The 19,540-nt window shown below is 30.5% G+C and overlaps 1 pseudogene; it reads right to left on the reverse strand.

Moving 5' to 3' along the window:
- The window catches only part of LOC107942332 (cytochrome c oxidase assembly protein COX11, mitochondrial-like), a 41,762-nt pseudogene that overhangs the window by 930 nt on the left and 21,292 nt on the right, over positions 1-19,540 (reverse strand).

Raw genomic sequence — 19,540 nt, forward strand, 5'->3', positions numbered from 1 at the left:
TATTATTTCCTTTTTTGCTTGCAAAAGGAAAATTAAAACAAGAGTTGATTGTAATAATTTTATCTCAAACTTGAAGATACCCTCATCAAGAAATATTCCGATTAAATTAACAGTTGTAATACAGACTCTTCCTAGCTAAGACCATTAGAAAAACAATATTGCAGATTCTCCTATTGTAACACCTAGAAGCCCCAATGGCAAACTATAAATATAAAATAATAAGGTTAGACATAAACTCATGCGGGTTCCACTGAAAAATTCTAGAAATAAATTTAGACACGGAGTGAGAAAGAGAAAAGGAAGAAGTGTATGTCATGGAATCTATGACATGCACAAGAGGATAAATGAGTAGCAGAGCTCAGCAGACAATTTTCTCAATCCAAACTAGAAATGTAGTAACAAGGATATGACAAAGAATAAATTATTTGAACAATAATATTGAAAGGAAGACTACTAAATCATGTACATAATTCAAGCCTAAACAGCACAAGTCAAACCTAAGCTAGCAAGAAATGGTTAAAAAGCCTAACGGCTCACACAACCAAATAACGTTTGAGAGGTTGACAAACATCTAAACAAACACTAATAACTTAACTTTAGAAATAACAAATTTCAAAGATCCAAATTTCATAATGGAGCATGAGTAAGTATCAGTACCTTCATTGGGGTGACGTTATAAGTAGAGACACCAGTTATGTTTTGAACTTCGATTTTCAGCAGTATAAAAAGCAAGAGCACTTTCTCCAGGCTTGACTCTCACCTAGCAGAAAAATAAAAAAAATAAGAAAATAATTGATAAAAGAAGCACTCTACAGTACCCCAAAATAACAGAGAAGTTAAGAACCTCTCTTTGAGTTGGAACAAATTTCCAGGGCATTCCATCCGCCACATCAACATTGAATTGCACTACTATCTCCCTAAAAGGATAAGAGAAAATTTCTCAAAAAAAGGCATAGAAGTACAAGAAAGATCATATCGTGATGCAAGTCTAACATCTTCATAATAGCATCTTTAGAAATGCATGAATTGAATTGAACAAACTGGCTGATGTGAAATGATGGATGATACTAAAATTTACCACCTCATTCCTATTTGTTACCCTTTTGTAAAAAAGTCGCATCTATATATAAATAAAGAGTATAATCGGAAGGGAGTGATACCCTGCAATCTGTCTTATGACACCTTTTATGGTTTTACCTCATAAAACATCCCATTCCCTTCTTGATTTGTTTCAGAAATAACATACTAAGACCATTATTGGTTTAAGTTGTTTTCCCATCATACTCAAATGTTTCTTGTAACAAACAAGTTTCAACGTTTTCCCATCATTTTTCTAATAAGAAGAATGGTAACCGGTTTCTCATTGGGGGAATAACTTCATGCTCTAAAACACTTTAAAAACAATAACAATAATAATAAATAATCATGATTACAACTAACCAAATAAACATATACATATCTAAGCAGAAAATGTCAAAAAGTAGAACTGAGAATGTTACAAGCAGAAGCAAACCACAGAACCAGGTTTAACATATAAAACAGTACAAAAACTAAGCATTGAAATAGAATCACAATAAAATTAACAGAAAGGACATTATGATAATAATCATGAAAAATATAGATGAAGATAAGCTCTTACATCCAAAGCCTAGAAAGCGCACCTTGTTACTACTATCCCATCTTTTTCATGCTGAGCAATCTTTTCTTCAACACTCTAAAGAAAACAAGTATATGTTCTGGTTGAAAACCAATAGAAAAAAGAAAAGAAGAAAAGCCTGAAAATAATAAAAGGATAGGATAAAAAATAGCACAAATGCCAATAACTTTTCCACAGCATATATATATATATATATATAGCAGACTAAAGGCAAACAACAGTCTACCAGTTCCAAATTCAAAGGAGCAAAGCAGTGTTTTCACATAAAAGAAACATATGATATGGTACCCACTATCAAACTAATCAAAAGCATCGACTAATTTACTCAAAAAGGACCAAATTTTGAGCATGAACGAGTCGAATAAAAGTAACCCATATCAGAACTAAGGACATAAAGCTTGAAATAAAATGATGAAATTAATAAAGAGAGCTTTATACCTTGGAAAGGGTATTAGCCAAAACTGACGATGGAACCCCAAATTAGTATTTGTAGCGTCTTCTTCTCGGTTTCAGCCTTGGGGCTTCTGGGAAAGTTGGAAGCTTGAAAGCGTGGGTAGCTGAAAGAAAGGAGCCGCTTTAGCCTTCACAGGAAGCTAGACGAGAGCAAAGGGAAAAATAAAACTAAACAATAGGGTTTGTCAAAGGGTTGGTCAGGATAGAAGCATGAAAAAGAGAGAGATGGTTGGAAGGAAATGGGAAGAAGAATGAAAAAAAGAAGATGATTCAGACGTGACAATGAAAAAGAGGAGAAGGTTGGAAGGAAATGGGAAGAATGAAAAAAAGAAGTTGCTTCAGACGTGAGAACGAAAAAGAGAGAGAAGGGTAAAGTTGAAACTCACACACGCTGAATGGGTATTCCGTGGATAGAGTGCCGAATGGTAAACGACAGTTTTGCCTTGAATAAGGCTGTATAGAATATGGCTGTAATAGCCTATTACAACCAACCAAACAATGGAATAAGGATGGGCCACTGAATTCACCTGTAATGGTTTAGCATTATAGCCAACTAAACACACTGCAAGTGATAAGTAGTTATCTATCTATTTATTTTATTAAAAATTTTGAATTAACTCGAAATTTAATACGATAATCAAACACATAAAAATTAAATATTACAAATTTTCAATGAAATGGATATTTTCAAAAGTTTTTCAAACTCACCCTTAATAATCTCATAAATAATAAAATTATAAGTTAATATGTGATAAAATTTTACTTTTTCTCTCATAAAAGAAAAAGTTTTATTTAACCCTTTAAAAGATGGTGTCAGAAATTAATAATAAAAAAATATAATTTATCGAGCAAAAGAATTTCTGGAAATAAAAATTTGAGGTATTTGTGTAGACTAAAATTTGACTCACTCAAGTGAAAAATAATTATTTTGAAGAAAATTGTAAAAATAGATATGTAAATTAGTTTGTAGTTATTATAGAAGTGTGCAGTTTTTTTTGTTTTTAATAAATGTGGATTGTTTATTTTTAATTTTATATTTTAATTATATTTATTCGTTTTTATAATTTTACTGAGTTAGTTGATTCAATTTGTGAAACAAACACAATGTATTTGTTTTGCAGTATAATTTGCAATGATAATAATATGTTAATATATTTTTTACAACACCACAACTTGTATATAATTTTATTGTAGTAGAACAAGCTTTATTTCGTATTTCTTTTTCATATATCACATTTATTTAGAGGTTGATACTCAACACAAATTCGGTAAATAAAATTACTTATAAATATTTTTAAATAAAGTAATAAATATTAATATAATAGTTTTTATCTCTTATTATTTTTATATAAAATATTTAGGAAAAACAACTAAAATTAAATGTTTACTGCCTGAACTTAAGACTAATGGAAGTTTATTCGTAATACTTTACCACTTCATTTATGATTTAAATTATTAAATAATTTTTGATAAATATATTTTTAATATTAAACTGTTCTTTCCACGTCTGTCTCGAAATCTAGTAATATTTTATGTGAGTGAAAAATTAATAATTTTTAAAAGAAAAATAAATTAAAAAAAGTTAGTTTTTTTTAAAATAATAATTATATTTTGTGAAAAATTAAAGTGGTTTTTTAAGTGGTGATTATTTTTAGCCTTACTTTTTATTAAAACTTAAAAGTCATAAATGCCCCTAATCATCATTTGCTACGGTAATTTTGATTTGGGTTTTTCTATAATCTACATAATTAGGTTGTTATCTTTGACTTGTGATGTCAAATCTAATCAAATTATATAAACTAGATTATGACACATTAACTATGTGAGTGAAAAAAAAAATCTAATAAATATATTTATTTAATGGTGATGTAGAAAACAAATAAAGCTTGATTAAAATGGTAAAATTAAAGGTTTAATATTTATTTAATTATAAATTTAAATTTCATTTGTGGATGAATTTTTATTAATTTATAAAAAGATAAAAACACCTTTATAATTGTATAATTTTATAAAATAATTGAATTTTTAATTACTTTCTAATTGGATTGATGCTTGATTGCCTTATAACATCAATTTAATTAAGAATTTAAATATAAAGTATAGATTAAATATGTTAAAGTTGCTGCAAATATTTTTTCAATTATAAATATTTACAACATAATACAATAAAATTTTGTTGTAAAATATCATTTTATTTGTATTAATACTTTTTTCTACAACTAAGATATCAATGTAAACTTTGTTATTAATAAATCAGATGATAAAATGATTTTATAATTTTACAATTAAATTTAGTCTACGATATTATTATGTGTCTATCTAATTTATTGCTTTTAGTTTAGAGAAATTATTTGGTACATTGTTAGTGGAGTTTTTAGATTCTATAAGTAGGGTCAGGACTCGACAAATGTTCTATAGAGGTACAGTAAAATTATCACACTCCAAAAATTGGGTTAGAAGAATCGTGTTTGTGAAAATCAAAACTGGTCATGCCCCAAGTTATAAGGTTATCTTTAAGCATTTATAAATCAAGGGTTTGAATCGGATATTGCAATTAGGGTCATAATTAATTAAAGTATTAAAATAATATAATAAGGTATTATTATATTAAATAATTTAAAACGAAACTTGATTACGAGGTTTAATTTGAAAATAATGTATTTTAATTAAGCTATGACTTAATTGAAAAAGTGGTAAAAGAATTAAAATATTAATAATGAGATTTGACTATCTGTATTAATTATTGTATATAAGTTAAAATAGGAATGTGTTAAAAACTATAAAGTTAAACAAGTTAATAATTAAAAAATTGAGTAAATGTATAAACTAAAAAGAATAGATAAGTTGAGCCCAAAATAAATATATACAATTAAGGAAAAAAATTAAGCAAGAAATGAGTCTCAGGCTTGGTGGTTAAGTGCTATCCCCTTATCCTAGATTCAAGCTTCTTTCTTTTATTTTTTTCCCTTTTATTTTTAGCAACCTAGGATAAAAGTCACACTAAAACAAATATTATTTTAGGTAAAAATTAAACAAGTAATAGGTTTAGGTCTAATGGTTAGCACGCTAGTTTCCTTTCTAAAAAGCCTAAGTTCAAATCCCTTTTTCCATTTTTATTTCATAATTTCGTCAAAGACACTCCAAACATTAAAATGTATAAAATTAAGAAAAAATGAGCAACAGGCTTAATGGTAAAAACGTTGGTACTCCTTAAAACTAGAGTTCAAATTCGAGTTGTTGCTGTTGGATCGCTGATACGCCTCGTGGCGTAGCGAAAAAATTATTCTGACAATCATCAACCAAGAATGTATGTAGGATGGTATATGCCCAATGTAATTGTGTGAAGTCTTTTCATTTTAACCATAGTGTGTGACCTTGTAGGTTCTTGTAACGTTAGTAGTAACACTAGAATATTTCTAATGTTACAAGTAATAAGTGATATCTAGCAATGCATTATTGCTACCCAAGTTACAAGAAGTCGTGATTCCACATAACCTTTCTATGATAAACTCTTCATGTATTATATCCTTTTATCCTTTATATCTAGATTGAACACAAGTCATGGTATAGTCACACTTGTATAGTCTAATCTCACTTTTCTTGATATTCTGAGTAGACTACAATAAACAAATAGTTTGATATCTCATATAAACTTATCTGAGCATGGTCATGTGTTCCTAGTCTCACTCCTTCAAATGACCTAAGATATTACTCCTATTATGTAGAAGCGATAAATCCTATCTTTATCAATCATATCCCACTACATGGATTGTGGTATATCTAATATCAGCCTTTATAATACAACATGTTACGGTAGGCGTTTGACTGTATAAAAATATACAACTCACAATGTTGGGGCAATGATGATCTCAATTCTGAGGATCATATATATAGTTATCACTATAAGTAATGTTGTGACTATTACATAATAATTCAAGAAACATACTCACAGTGGGTTAGTCTAATATGTTGTTCTCTAACATATACTTATATATTGATTTTGACATCCCCATGCCAATGACAACACTTTGTCATCAATCAGCTACACATTAGTCTCAATGCATTATCGCTGTCCAAACTCACAATAATACTTGACTAAGGACTTTTTAAGAATAATCATATTATTCTCAGGACTTAATTATTAATCAATTTATTTATACATAGAAAAAGAAATTGAAATAACAATGGCAATGTCTTATATTAACAACAAGGTAAAACGAGTATGTAATTACAATCATCTCATGATTGGTCTTTAGGGATACTCTAACAGTTGCCTCCTTTCCCCCTTTCATTTTAATTTTAGTTTCAAAAAAAATTTAGGGAAATTTCAAGTGACGCCAAACCCTAGGAATTGACCCAATTCTTTCCTAATTAGAATTCACAACTTTCCCCTTCCTCAAAATTCCAATAGAATTAGAATTTCATCTTATTTTTATCTTATTTTCCTAATTAGAATTTTAAGTTGTCCTTTTTAAATCCCCTTAGAATTTTGCTTCCATATTTTCTATTTAATCCCTCTTTCTTTTCTTTTCTCCCCTTTACATCATAATTTTATTTCATTGTTGAAAATTACTTTTGCTTCCTGAATCAAAATATGTTCCTGGTTCAATTCATTTTTCAACCAGATTTATAATCACCACTAGAAACATTCTTAATTCTTGCGAAATGGTAAGTATGCCTTAAATCCCAAAGTTTGATCTTGAATCCTTATAGATTTTCTATCTAACAATAATCTTGTAATCGATTAAATGATATTTCTCAAATTTTCATCGAATCTTTCGATAATCTTGATGAATCTTGAAACTGTTATTAATTCTTGCATACATATCGTTTGAAGGACCCAATTTAGAAAATAGAGAAAGGTGTGTGTTCTTTTACAAGCAAATCGGGGCAAAATTGTGCTTAGGATAGGGCCATACGAACATGTGGACCACACAACCATTTCCCCTGCAAACCCTAAGATAGTTCACTTCTCACATAGGCACGACCCTTCCACATGATTTACCACACAACCAGCCACACGGCTATGTGCCCCTATTTTTCAGTTTTTACAAATTTGCCTAAAATTTTTTGATTTGCTCAGTTGAGTCCCAAGTTGATCCCCAAACTATTTTTAGTATTTTATTTTATTTAATTAAGTTCTTGACAATACAAATAATGTTAAAATTCATGATTTGATTGACTGAATTATTAATATTATGTAAAAGTATGATATGTCCAGTTTAATACCTATACATTCTCTAAATTATTTTTAGAGTTTTTCCTTACTCAATTAAGTCCCTGATATTGTGAATTCTGAAATTTTTGTTTAATGCCTTAAGTTCTCTTATTACATTGCATGATATGTGAACATTATGTATTTTTTGATAAAGTGAGACTATTAAATTGAAAGTGATAATATTGTTACCACCTTGCGAAGAACGTGATAAGCATGTGAAGTGTTAGTGATGAATTAAGTACATGTTACATGTCTACTACTACTGTTGATTTGTTATAATACAAAACATTACATAGTGCATTGCAGGGGGCCGAACATTGTATGGAGGAAGAGTGGCAGTTTATTAAATCTGCAAACAAGTGGTGGCTCGTCCACAAAACCCAGTGGTAGTTTGTTTAATCTGCGAATATGTTGTGTATTCACAAACAGTGGCAGTAATTGCAAATATATGGCCCTTCTACAAAACTAGTTGCAGTAACTGCAAATGTTTTTATCTAAAATACTAGTGGTTTACCTATGTTCTTCTTTCCAAAGTGGCAGTTTATGTGTAAACCAGTGGTGGCTCGTCCACAATCCGGAGTAATATGGTAGATGAGTTTTAAGGAACTCATAAGTGAGGTGTGTAGCAGAGTTGGGTAGGACTTTTCTGTTAATTTGAAATTTCAATGCATTCATAAGCATTTGCATATAAAACTGTGAATATTGAGATAGTGAAGTGGAGTGTTTTCTGTGAAAATTCATTAATTTGAGCTGCTTTATGGTTGTGTTTAATCTCCAAATTGCTAATTCATGTGCTTTGTTGTTTTGTTTCGGTTTTCTTGTCACTGAACTCACACTGAGCTTCATAGCTCACTCCCCTTTTTATTTTCATCTTTACAGGGATGCGGGCTCAACATATGGAGGGCTCAGCTTGGATTGACCATTCTACCATAAGAATATTTTAAAATTACTATTTGATATTTTTATTATTCAGAGACTATATCGTTTTATTTTGAACTGTGGCATGAGACTTAGGTTGGTTTTAATTAGCATGCATGTCTTTCAAATTATTTTTTTAAATGTCAAATTATGAATCATAATCAAATATGCATGAAATATAGATTTGATAAAAATTAAGTTAAAAATTACTTTTCCGCTGCAAGATTATAAATAAATTTTGTCTAAAGAATAAACTAGAAATTAACTAAGTTTTTCAATGATAACCATCCTTTACAAGAAAGAGGTTAAACTAATTGTTTTTTTTTTAACTCATGGATTTTTCTAAAATTAGGCTTAGTTTTCTTTTAAAATAAATAAATGTTTTAAATCGGTGATTTTATAAACCTCGATTGCTACTAGATCATTTCGATGCCTGATATAATATCTCAAATTCGGGTCTAACGTCTAGGTCGAATTGAGTAGATTATAAAAATATTAAAAAGTAAAATTAAAAAAAAAGATGCATATTAATTTTTTAATATTACTTATTAAATAAAAAATACATTACTAGAGCTTGGCATAGACTTTGAATCACATATAACGATATATTTCAAATGAATGGTGAATTAAAAATTGGTGTATTAATTAATAGTAAATAAATATTTTATTTAAAAAAAAAAGAGAAAATACGAATCCTAATTGTTAGTTTAAAGGAGGTGGTAAAAGTCATAAATAGTGGTCCAACAAGAAGTAGCACGCCCCAAGGGAATCATCCTTCATCATTTGAAAAGACCAATTTATGCTCAAATTTCTTCCCTAAAGATTCACATAGACGAGATATTTGATATTCGGTTTATATTTCGGTTTTTGAAAATATTAGAATATTGTAAGATAATTATATATACATATATTAGATAATGATAGTTGATCATGTAAGTGAAAAATTATTATAAATCTAAGAAAAAGTGGTTATAAAATTAAATATTGTAATTGTGTTTGAAATGGTAAAATTGAGGTGATGAAGATTTTGAGATTTTTGGGTTCAAATTCTATCATGTTTATTTATTTTTTTAATTTGTATGTAAAAAATAAAAAATATCCTTAAAATTATATATATATATATTTATAAAAATATTAAGTTTTTGATAAATTTATAATTGAGTTGAGACCTAGTTGAGGGTGACACCAATTTAGTCAAAATTTTAAGGGTGTGTTTGGTTTGCCGAATCATAAATTAAGTTTCACAATACTGTTTAATTTATCTTATTGAAATGTAAAAATTAAGTATTTGATTGGCTGAATGTACAATACCTAAAATTAAATTTTTACTATATTATTCTTGTTATAAAATTTTGCTTTTTACAAATTTGGAAACTTTTAACATTTTTTAGTTTCAAAATTTTCATAAAATTATAATCATTTTAAAAAAAAATCATTTTTATTATACTTTAATTTTATTATATAAATTTAATTGAGCACATAATCTTATGTAGAAAAAATGGTTGCTTTTACTCAACTTAAAGAAATATGGAATATTCTTTTTAAATTTTCTTTTGCGATTTATGTAAATATTTTGATTTTAACTTGTTTTAATTTTTTATTGTTATTAAAGTACAAAATTCTCAATATAAAATTCTCACTGTGGAAGCTATTTTATGCGTATGTTTATTTTATACATAGCACATATTATGGTCCAACCTCTTACTTGATGTGTTTTCTTATCTGCTGTGATCTAGGGATATAACATGATGATATTGATAGGCCAAAGTTTCAGAGTGTGATCCTGAAAATTGTAGCTCTTATGTTTGAAAGTTATTAACATTTTTTTATTGATTTCCTTTCTATTGTACAACTTCTTTTCATGGGACGAGGGGCGAGGAAAGGCACTTAAAATTGAACAGTCGTTATATATAATTTAAATAGCTATTAACAGCTAGTTATATTGATTAATATAATCAACTAAAGAGTCTTTTTATTTTAAAATTTAGATTTTATCTGAAATTTTAGATAATTTAAAAAAGAGATTACATATTACATTATGATTTCTTGATACTATTTTGTAAAATAAAATTATAAGATATTCAAAATGTTGATAGTCCAAATATTGTAATATTAAGTCAATTAAATCAAACGATAAATTCATTTTCATTTCTTTAAAATTAATTTATTTTTATAAAAGTTTACCTCTCATAAATATATCACCAAATTCTTTTATAGAATAGAATATCTCAAGTGAGATGATAGAATTTTTCATTTAAAAAATTATATAAAAATAAATTTGCTACTTTTAAAAAATAACTGCACATTGTTTATTATATATATTTAAATGAAACACAATATCCATTGATAAAAAGCCACCTTTGCTATTATTAATTTTAATTTTTTGAACCAAGTTGATGCGATCAATTCTAGTTTTAACTATCCACTAAAAGCAGCTATGGAATTAAAATCTTACTTTCTACATATATTTTGATTTAACATATTTTTTCTTCTGAAATATATATTTTAAATATACATGTTTTAACCTGTATAGAGGTGTCATAAATTTTACTATGTATTTATGCTGAATTTCTATGGCTTGATCCTACAAACTTAATTTTACATTGATTTAAGAAAAAAAAGTTAGAAATATAATTCGTTTCACTTTAAAAAACTATAATTTAAGAAACCACCAATATTTCAAAAACACAACTTTACTAATATTCTTCCATCCACACATATTATCATATTTAGTGTGTATAAAAATATAAAATTTAATTTGAAAATAATAATTAAATGATATTAATCATTAGCTCCATAATATGTATAAGGCCATCAGTCATAACCAATCATTTGGGTTTCCGATAAAAATCTGGTAAGTGGGAAGCGGTTTAAAGGGCTCTTTTTTCTTTTTGTTGGTCCCTTTGGCGTGCAATTGACGACAATTTGGTTTTTCATTTCCTTTCCATTTCTAACCCCCATCTTTTGCATAGAAAGGCACGCCCCACATGTATATTAACTTAAACTTTTTGCAGATATTTATTTGTTTATTTTTTAAAGATTCTCATTATAAATTTTTATTATATCTGATTTTTATTACAGAATATTTAAAATTACTCATAGTTCCTCCTCAATCCATAAATAGAAGGATAATACGATTCAACACATTCGAATCTACCTCCTCTTACACTGGCAACAATGCCCATGCCAATCGAGCTATGTTTGGCGAAGTGTAATCTACCCATATGTTCCTTTTGGCGCATAGGTGTGGGTGTATAGTAACTGTCGTAAAACAAGTGAAGATTTTATTTTAGGATATTTTGCTATTTAAAGGAAAAGATAGTGTTAAGCGAAAAGGGTAAAGTATGATATGAATTATCGCAAAATGTATAATACGCCTTATTTGTTTGAAGTACGCGTTTAAGAACTTTCTCTCTGTAATACCCCACACTTGGCTTTGACATTATGATTGAATCTTGAGGAATGACATCAATTCGTTTTAAAACCAGATATTTAATTCAAAATCAAGTAATAGAACACTGTTAACTTTGTTAATTCACTTTCCAATTTTTGTGGAATAACTCGTTTAAACTATTTGTTTTATTATAGATAAACATTTGAATGATGAAGTCGTTTTGCAACAGAAATTTTCTAAGTTATAAAGTATTGAAAACCGTGACTTGTTTTGTAAATATAATATTTTGCAGTTTTAAAACCAATACTACTAAATCTCACGAAATCAAGCCAAATACGAAAAATAATAATGTTAAAAAAAATTATAATCCAAAAAGTCTAGAAAAGTCCAAATTAAACATAAAGTTCATTTTAAACCGTTTTATCGAAAAAATTCAATCTCGAGTTCCTGCACAGTATCTAGTCCTAGGTTGGCTGATTACTTGAGAGGATAAAACAAAAGGTGAGTGTAGCAACCCATTTTTAGTGAAATCAGAACAATGGTTTCGGGACCACAAATTCGAGTCAGAAAGAAAATTTATTTTAATATTATTACATGAATTGCATTCTAATAGAAATGACGTGTGAAAATTTTATTAAGAAAATTTTACCAATTTCATGTTTAATTGTGGAAAGGACCAAATTGCATAAAATGCAAAAGTTGAGTTCTAGTAGCTATAAGTATCAAATAACTATGAAATTCAAAATTTGAGGTCATTATATGGTAATTAGACCATTAAGAAAAGTTAGTAGATATTTTTGGTGAATCATCCATGGAAAATTAGAAAAAGAAAAGGACTAAATTGGAAAGTAGGAAAAATAAAGGATGATATAATAATTAAATAGAAATATCATATTATCATTATCATCTTCTTCCCCAAAAATACATGGAAACCCTAGGAAAGAGAAAACAAACTTTCTTGGCTTAATTGGGTAAGTAATCTTGTCCCGTTTTTAGTAATTTTTATATTTTTAAGATTGAAATAGCTTAATTTATCTATTTTTGCGGTTAATTTGTAAAGATATCAAAGTATAGAAATTTTTCCATGGATGTAAATGCTGAAAATTTGAAATTTATGGTAGAAAATGAAAGGTTGTTGATAGATAAACAACTTTACAAAGAGAATTTTGATGAAATTATGATTTAGGGACTAAATTGAAAAATGGTAAAACCCATGGAAAAATTCTGATTTTTGTGAAATTCATGGGCTGTTACTGTAACATGTAAAATTTAGTTAGGCTTGAAATAAGGATTAAATTGCATGAATTTCATTTTCTGAACTTAGGGACAAAATTGTCATTTATAAAAAGTATAGGGCCAGAATGGTAATTTTGCCTAAGATGTGAATTGAATTCAATTGAGTATAAAGTGAATTAAATTGATGCTAAATTCATTTATATTGATTCGAAAAACTCAAATATGAAGTTGGATTGAGGAAAAGAAAAAGTGTCGGATTAGTAGATTTCTGTATACGAACAAATATCGAGGTAAGTTCGTGTAACTAAATTGTGTTTATTTTTATGATTGAATTGAGTGTGGTATGTATTTATGTAAATTATAAAAATGTTATAAATGTATGAAATAATCACATGCCCGTTAATGTTCAGAAAATGATAAGTTCCGTTAATTGTCTTGACTTGGCTCACTTGAACTCCTTATTATGCTATCCGGAGCTTCCTGTTAATAACTCTTCGGAGTTACCTATTAAGCTCAATGAGATTTCTGTTCTAAACTCTTATAAGTTTCCTGTTTAGCCTGGATAAGCGTCCTGTTACATGGCTCATTTGAGCATCCTGATATATGGCTCAAGAGTGTGTTTCCTGATTATGTGCCCTTATGGGTACCCCTGAACATGAGTTGACGGATCATTGATTTGTATACCTCAAGTATACTACCTGGGTATCCATCAACATTTTAATAATTCAATGGATAAAACTTCTATTAAAAGAAAACATGAGATTAATATGATTTATTTCTTTAATACCTCTGAAATACTCAGAAATTACTATACGATGAGCTCATATCTGTTATCTTGATATACATATGAATCATATGACTAACTTGTTTGATGAGAACTTGTGTTTAGGCAATTGGCTAAAATGTTTTAGAATGCTTGTTATATATATTTATTTATACGAGCATGATTGGTAAGTTAAATTCTTGTTATACTAACTTACTAAGCATTGAATGCTTACTCTGTTTAATTTCCTCTATTTTATAGTACTCGGAAGCTCGTAAATGTTAGAGATCGGTCGGAGTATCATCACACTATCCTCCAGCTCATTTTGGTATAAATAAGAAACTTACTTTGGTATAATGGCATGTATAGGTTAATAGTGTCAAGTGAGGGTATGTAAATGTTTTGGTTGTATGTAGCCATTGGAATGACTATTGATAACATATTTAAAATATTTATGCATGAAGTTATATTATACTTGGCATGTGAGTATGTATAGATTAGTAACTTAGATATAATTACACTTGGGTAACTATATAATTTTAATGTAAATATGATACTTGAAAGCATGAGTAAATGTGTCATGCATAAAACTTGATCATTAGATTGATTTATATGCCTTGAATTGGTTGGTGAACATATTGAAGTAATGATGTAGGTGCAAGGTAAAAAGGGTGAGAAATAAGGCTTGAAAATAACCTTATTCTATCTACACGAGCAGACACACGGGCGTGTGTCTCAACCGTGTGTGACATACGACCATTCATATGGACGTGTGGTTTGGCTGTGTGTCCCTTACATCTTAAAATTAGAGAAACAAAATGCTCAAAATTGAGCACACGGGTAGATACAAGGGCATGTGTCTCAACTGTGTGAGAGACACGGCCAACATATCGGCGTGTGTCCTGACCATATAACCCCTGCACCTAATTTTCAAAAATTAAATTTTCCACACGGTTTAGCACACGGGCGTGTGGTTGACCATGTAACCCAAGTCAGAGAGTTACACGAGCTGGAACATGGTCGTGTGCCTTATATCTAATGCCGACATGCCTTGGGACACAGGCATGTCATTACTCACACGGCCTGGCCACACAGGCGTGTGCCCTCTGTACCTAAGAAAAATTTTAAGATTTTGCGAAAAATTTTCTGTGATTCCGGTTTAGTCCTGACTTGATTCTAATATGTAATTTGGGCCTCGAGGACCCATATAAGGGATATTATGATTGATTGTGATTGATTTTAAAAAATGAATAGTAAATGACATGAATTAATTGCAATCGGACTGTAAACTCCGATAATTCTCCATAACCCTAGTCCGGCGACGGATACGGGTTAGGGGTGTTGTAACAACCTTTATTCGTATTCAGCGCCGGAACAAGATACGAGACATTAGCAGACTCATATCACAAGAAAACATACAATTTTTGAGTCATAAATTTGCATCCAAATTAAAACCATTTGTATTCAATCATTAAGTCCCTAATATTAGCCTACGAAGCCCAAAACATGCTTTGGAAGTGGTTCGGGACTAAATCGAGCATTTAGGAAAATTTTACAAAACTTAGAAAATTTTTGCTAGAAACAGGGGTCACGCGCCAGTGTGGTTTTGGGACACACCTGTGTGGGCAGGCCGTGTGGTTACACATGCCTGTGCCCCTAACCCGTGTAATTCTCTAACTTGCAAGTCATGAACAAATTGATGTCACACGGCCAAGTCATACGCCCGTGTGCTAGGCCATGTGGATAATTTAATTTTCATAAAATAAGTGCAGACTTCACACAATCAGGACACACTCTCGTGCTTGAGGCCATGTCCTTTACATATCTGAGCCACATGCCCGTGTCTCTGGCCGTGTTCTCAATTCTAAGCATTCTATTTCTCAAAATTAAGGTGTAGGGGACACACGACTGGAACACATGCCCATGTGGCAGACCGTGTGTCACATACGGTCTACCCGTGTAGACAAAATAAAGGCTATTTACCAAGCCATTTTCCACCCTCATTTACACCTACACTTACACCAATTCAATGGCACAATTCATGGCTTCCTTAGACAACTAAAACATCTATAATCATGGTTAGAGCATATCATTTCATTGTCGAAACTTAACATACTTACAATATCATATTCCACCAAACCAAATCTTACCAACCTCACAACCACAAGTATCAACACCAATACCTTCTTCAAGCAAATTTTAGTTTGAGTCTTCTAACATATCAAAATATCAACTTAACCATTCAACAACAAAACCAAAAAGCCACATTCAACCATTTACTAAGTATTGAAAAACCATATCACCAACAAGGCTTTGGCACATACATGCATATATATAACATATAAGCTTACAACCAATTCAACCAAAATGAGCCAAGTTACATGGCCAAAGGCCGCATCAGACCTTTGACAATTACAAGCCAATACATTTGGTCAATTTCATAATGACACATATAACAAAATGATCAAGTCCCTATACATGTCATAATCTCAAAATGTTTAAAATTATTGATACCCAAAATAACAATTTGATAGTGTGAGGCGAATCTCCGACGATCCTCAATCCGAGCTAGCTTGGCGACACTATAAAACATGGAAAAAAAAATAGAGTAAGCTTTATAGCTTAGTAAGCTCGTATGGAAGAAATAAGCAAACTCTACCATACATTAAGCATGCAAGTAATATAACATAAGATAGTATAAGTTACCATAACTTCATGATCATAATTCACTTCTATCACAACTTACCTTGGGATTGTCATTTCATGAATTAATAATCATAAGCTTTGAGTACAAACTTGTACCATTTTTTAATAATTTCCTACTTAGTCTCATCATTTTCATACCAAATGAACCACTCGGAATAATAATATCGGATACACGGGAAGCCTTGCACACAATGTAACACCCCTTACCTATGTCCGATGCCAGAACATGGTACAAGGTATTACCAGACTTAATCGTTCACAAACATGCAAAAACCAGGCTACAAAAATTCTTTTAATTCAAAACTTTTCATACACATGCATAATGTCCCAGGCACGGGCCTACAAAGCCCTAAACATGCATTGAAAGTAGTTCGGGACTAAATCGAGAACCTTAGCAAATTTGGGAAAACTTAGAAATTTTTTTTCATGAGACAAGGTCACATGCCCGTGTGCCATCGACACGTCCGTATCCTCAGGCCGTGTAACTCTTTGTCTATGATGTCAGCGAATAATTTAAACCACATGGCTAAGCCACACGCACGTGTGCTAAGGTCATGTCCCCCACATGGTTGAGACACACGACCGTGTCTCGACCTGTGTCTCGACCTGTGTAGTCAACACTTAGGCTATTTTTCAAGCCTTCATGTTACCCATAAACCCTTACAAACTTATACATATTTAAACCACAATTCATGGCATCATTTTAGTGATTAAACGCTCTTTTTTAAAACATATTTATAACATTAACATGTCCTCTTATAAGCAATGCATCTACTCGTGCAATACCAAGTCTAGATTCCTTAATTCTCATTCATAAGACTTGTCATTTTGATGATCACTTTTACCATTATACTCGAACTTATCCATCAAACACTCATGTTCAACCATTATCACATTGTTTTTATAACGTGCAATTACTACATGGCTATGACCACCTCAATTGGTCATAGAGCATATATCCAACACACATGTCATATTACCAACAATGCATGGCAAACAAACATAATCACATCACAAACCTTAGACATGACATGAATAGCTAGGTTTACAAGCCATAATGAATATGAGCCACATCTCATGGACATATACATATAACTCAATATAAGCCAATACATTTGGCCAAAGCATAATAACACATGCCAATAAACTAGATCCCTATACATGCCACTCACTTGAAATTTCTAATATATGCTTCATTATTCCAAAGGAAGTGACTTGATAGTGTGATGCTGCCTCTGACGATCTCCAACCACGACCTAACCTGTCAACACTAAAGAAAAGGAAAGGAATGGAGTAAGCTTTATAGCTTAGTAAGACCGTATGAAAATAATAAGCAACTTATCAACTTGTTTCTTAAGGTAATATAACCATATTTGCACTTTTACTTATGTTCAGGTCGAGCTATTTTCTCGAGTCAAGGTCATTAAATTATTTATATCTTGAGCTACGGAACTCCAAATTAAGATCCACTAATTTTTCCTGAAACTAGACTCATATATATTCTTACCATAAAATTTTTCGAATTTTTGGTTTGGCCAATTAGTACAGTTTATTCTTCAAAGTCACCCCTATTCTGCTGTTTGACAGCTTCAACCTTTCTTTACTAAAAATTAATTTTATCCTCACACGGGATTCGAATGACGTTTCTGTTCATTTTTTTGAAAATATACTCATTAAGGATTCTAATAATATAAATTGTAACCCACAACTATTTTTGTACAATTTTCAATGATTTTCTAAAATCAGAACGAGGGATTTCGTAATCATTCTGACTCTATTTCACAACAATTTAAATATTTCATAATATGAAACTCTTTTGCTTACACCATTTCTTCTATGTGAAACTAGACTCATTAATATTTAATTTATTATTTTATTCAGCCTATAACTCAATTTCCAAAATTTTTGGTGGATTTTAAAAGTCGGACTACAGTTGCTGTCCAAAATTGCTTTAGTGTAAATTAATAATACTAAGTTTATCACACCTTATTAATTTATTTCCACCACATTGGTAAAGAAACATATTTATACATCATAAGTATAGACCTATAATCACAAGATCATCACAAAATCATTCTCATAGGCATGAATTACCTACTTACATCTTCACCAAATGTGCATCATGAATCGAAATCATTTTTCATGAGCTTGGCATGCGTACCTGTGTTACTCAACATGCTTATATTCATTCCTTACTAATCATACAACATGAATTGAAGTTACATTTCATCAATTTCATGTAAGTACCTATACCACTCACAACATAGCTATAAGCTCTATCATTTCGAATTAAACCTTAAATTTCCTGTTGAACCATTTGGAATACCACAAGATAATCACTAAGCCTCAAACATAAGGTACGATGCCGATGCCATGTTCCAAACATGGTCTTACACTGGCTTAAACATCTAAGTCGATGCCATGTCCCAGATAGGTCTTACACTGACTTTCATATATCGAGGTCGATGCCATGTCCCAGACAGGTCTTACACTGACACGACCATGTTCCAAACATGGTCTTACACTGGCTTACACATCTAAGTCGATGCCATGTCCCAGACAGGTCTTTCATTGACTTCCATATATCGAGGCCGATGCCATGTCCCAGACAGGTCTTACACTGGCTCTCATCTATCAGTGTCAATGCCATATCCTAGACAGCTATTACATTGACACACAACAAGCTGACGCCATGTCCTAGACATGTCTTACACTAGCTTGTATATCTCGAGGCCGATGCATGTCCCAGACATGTCTTATACTAGCTCTCGTCTCAATGCTGATGCATGTCCCAGACATGTCTTACACTGGCTCTCATAATGTGGCCGATGCATGTCCCAGACATGTCTTACACTAGCACACATATCACCCAATGTCATGGCATGAATATCCAAATCTATTCCTAATGTTCAACCTGGAGTCTTTATTACATTAATTCTATTCATACATACTCATATTCACAATCAACAATTTATGCTATAACAATTCAATCGCATATGATAACAATGTAGTTGCGTTATTTACACCCAACTTACTCGTTTCAATGAAATATTATATTCCATCAAATTTCCAATGTATTCAATCTTCACCCAAATGTTATTAACATTTGGCATCACTTTCTCATGTACAATATCATCAACATATAATTCAATAAAATGATAGCAAGATAGATTTCAAGTATATTATCAATAACAT

Source organism: Gossypium hirsutum, chromosome A01 (genome assembly GCF_007990345.1).
Source record: "Gossypium hirsutum isolate 1008001.06 chromosome A01, Gossypium_hirsutum_v2.1, whole genome shotgun sequence".
In the NCBI taxonomy this organism is placed as follows: domain Eukaryota; kingdom Viridiplantae; phylum Streptophyta; class Magnoliopsida; order Malvales; family Malvaceae; genus Gossypium; species Gossypium hirsutum.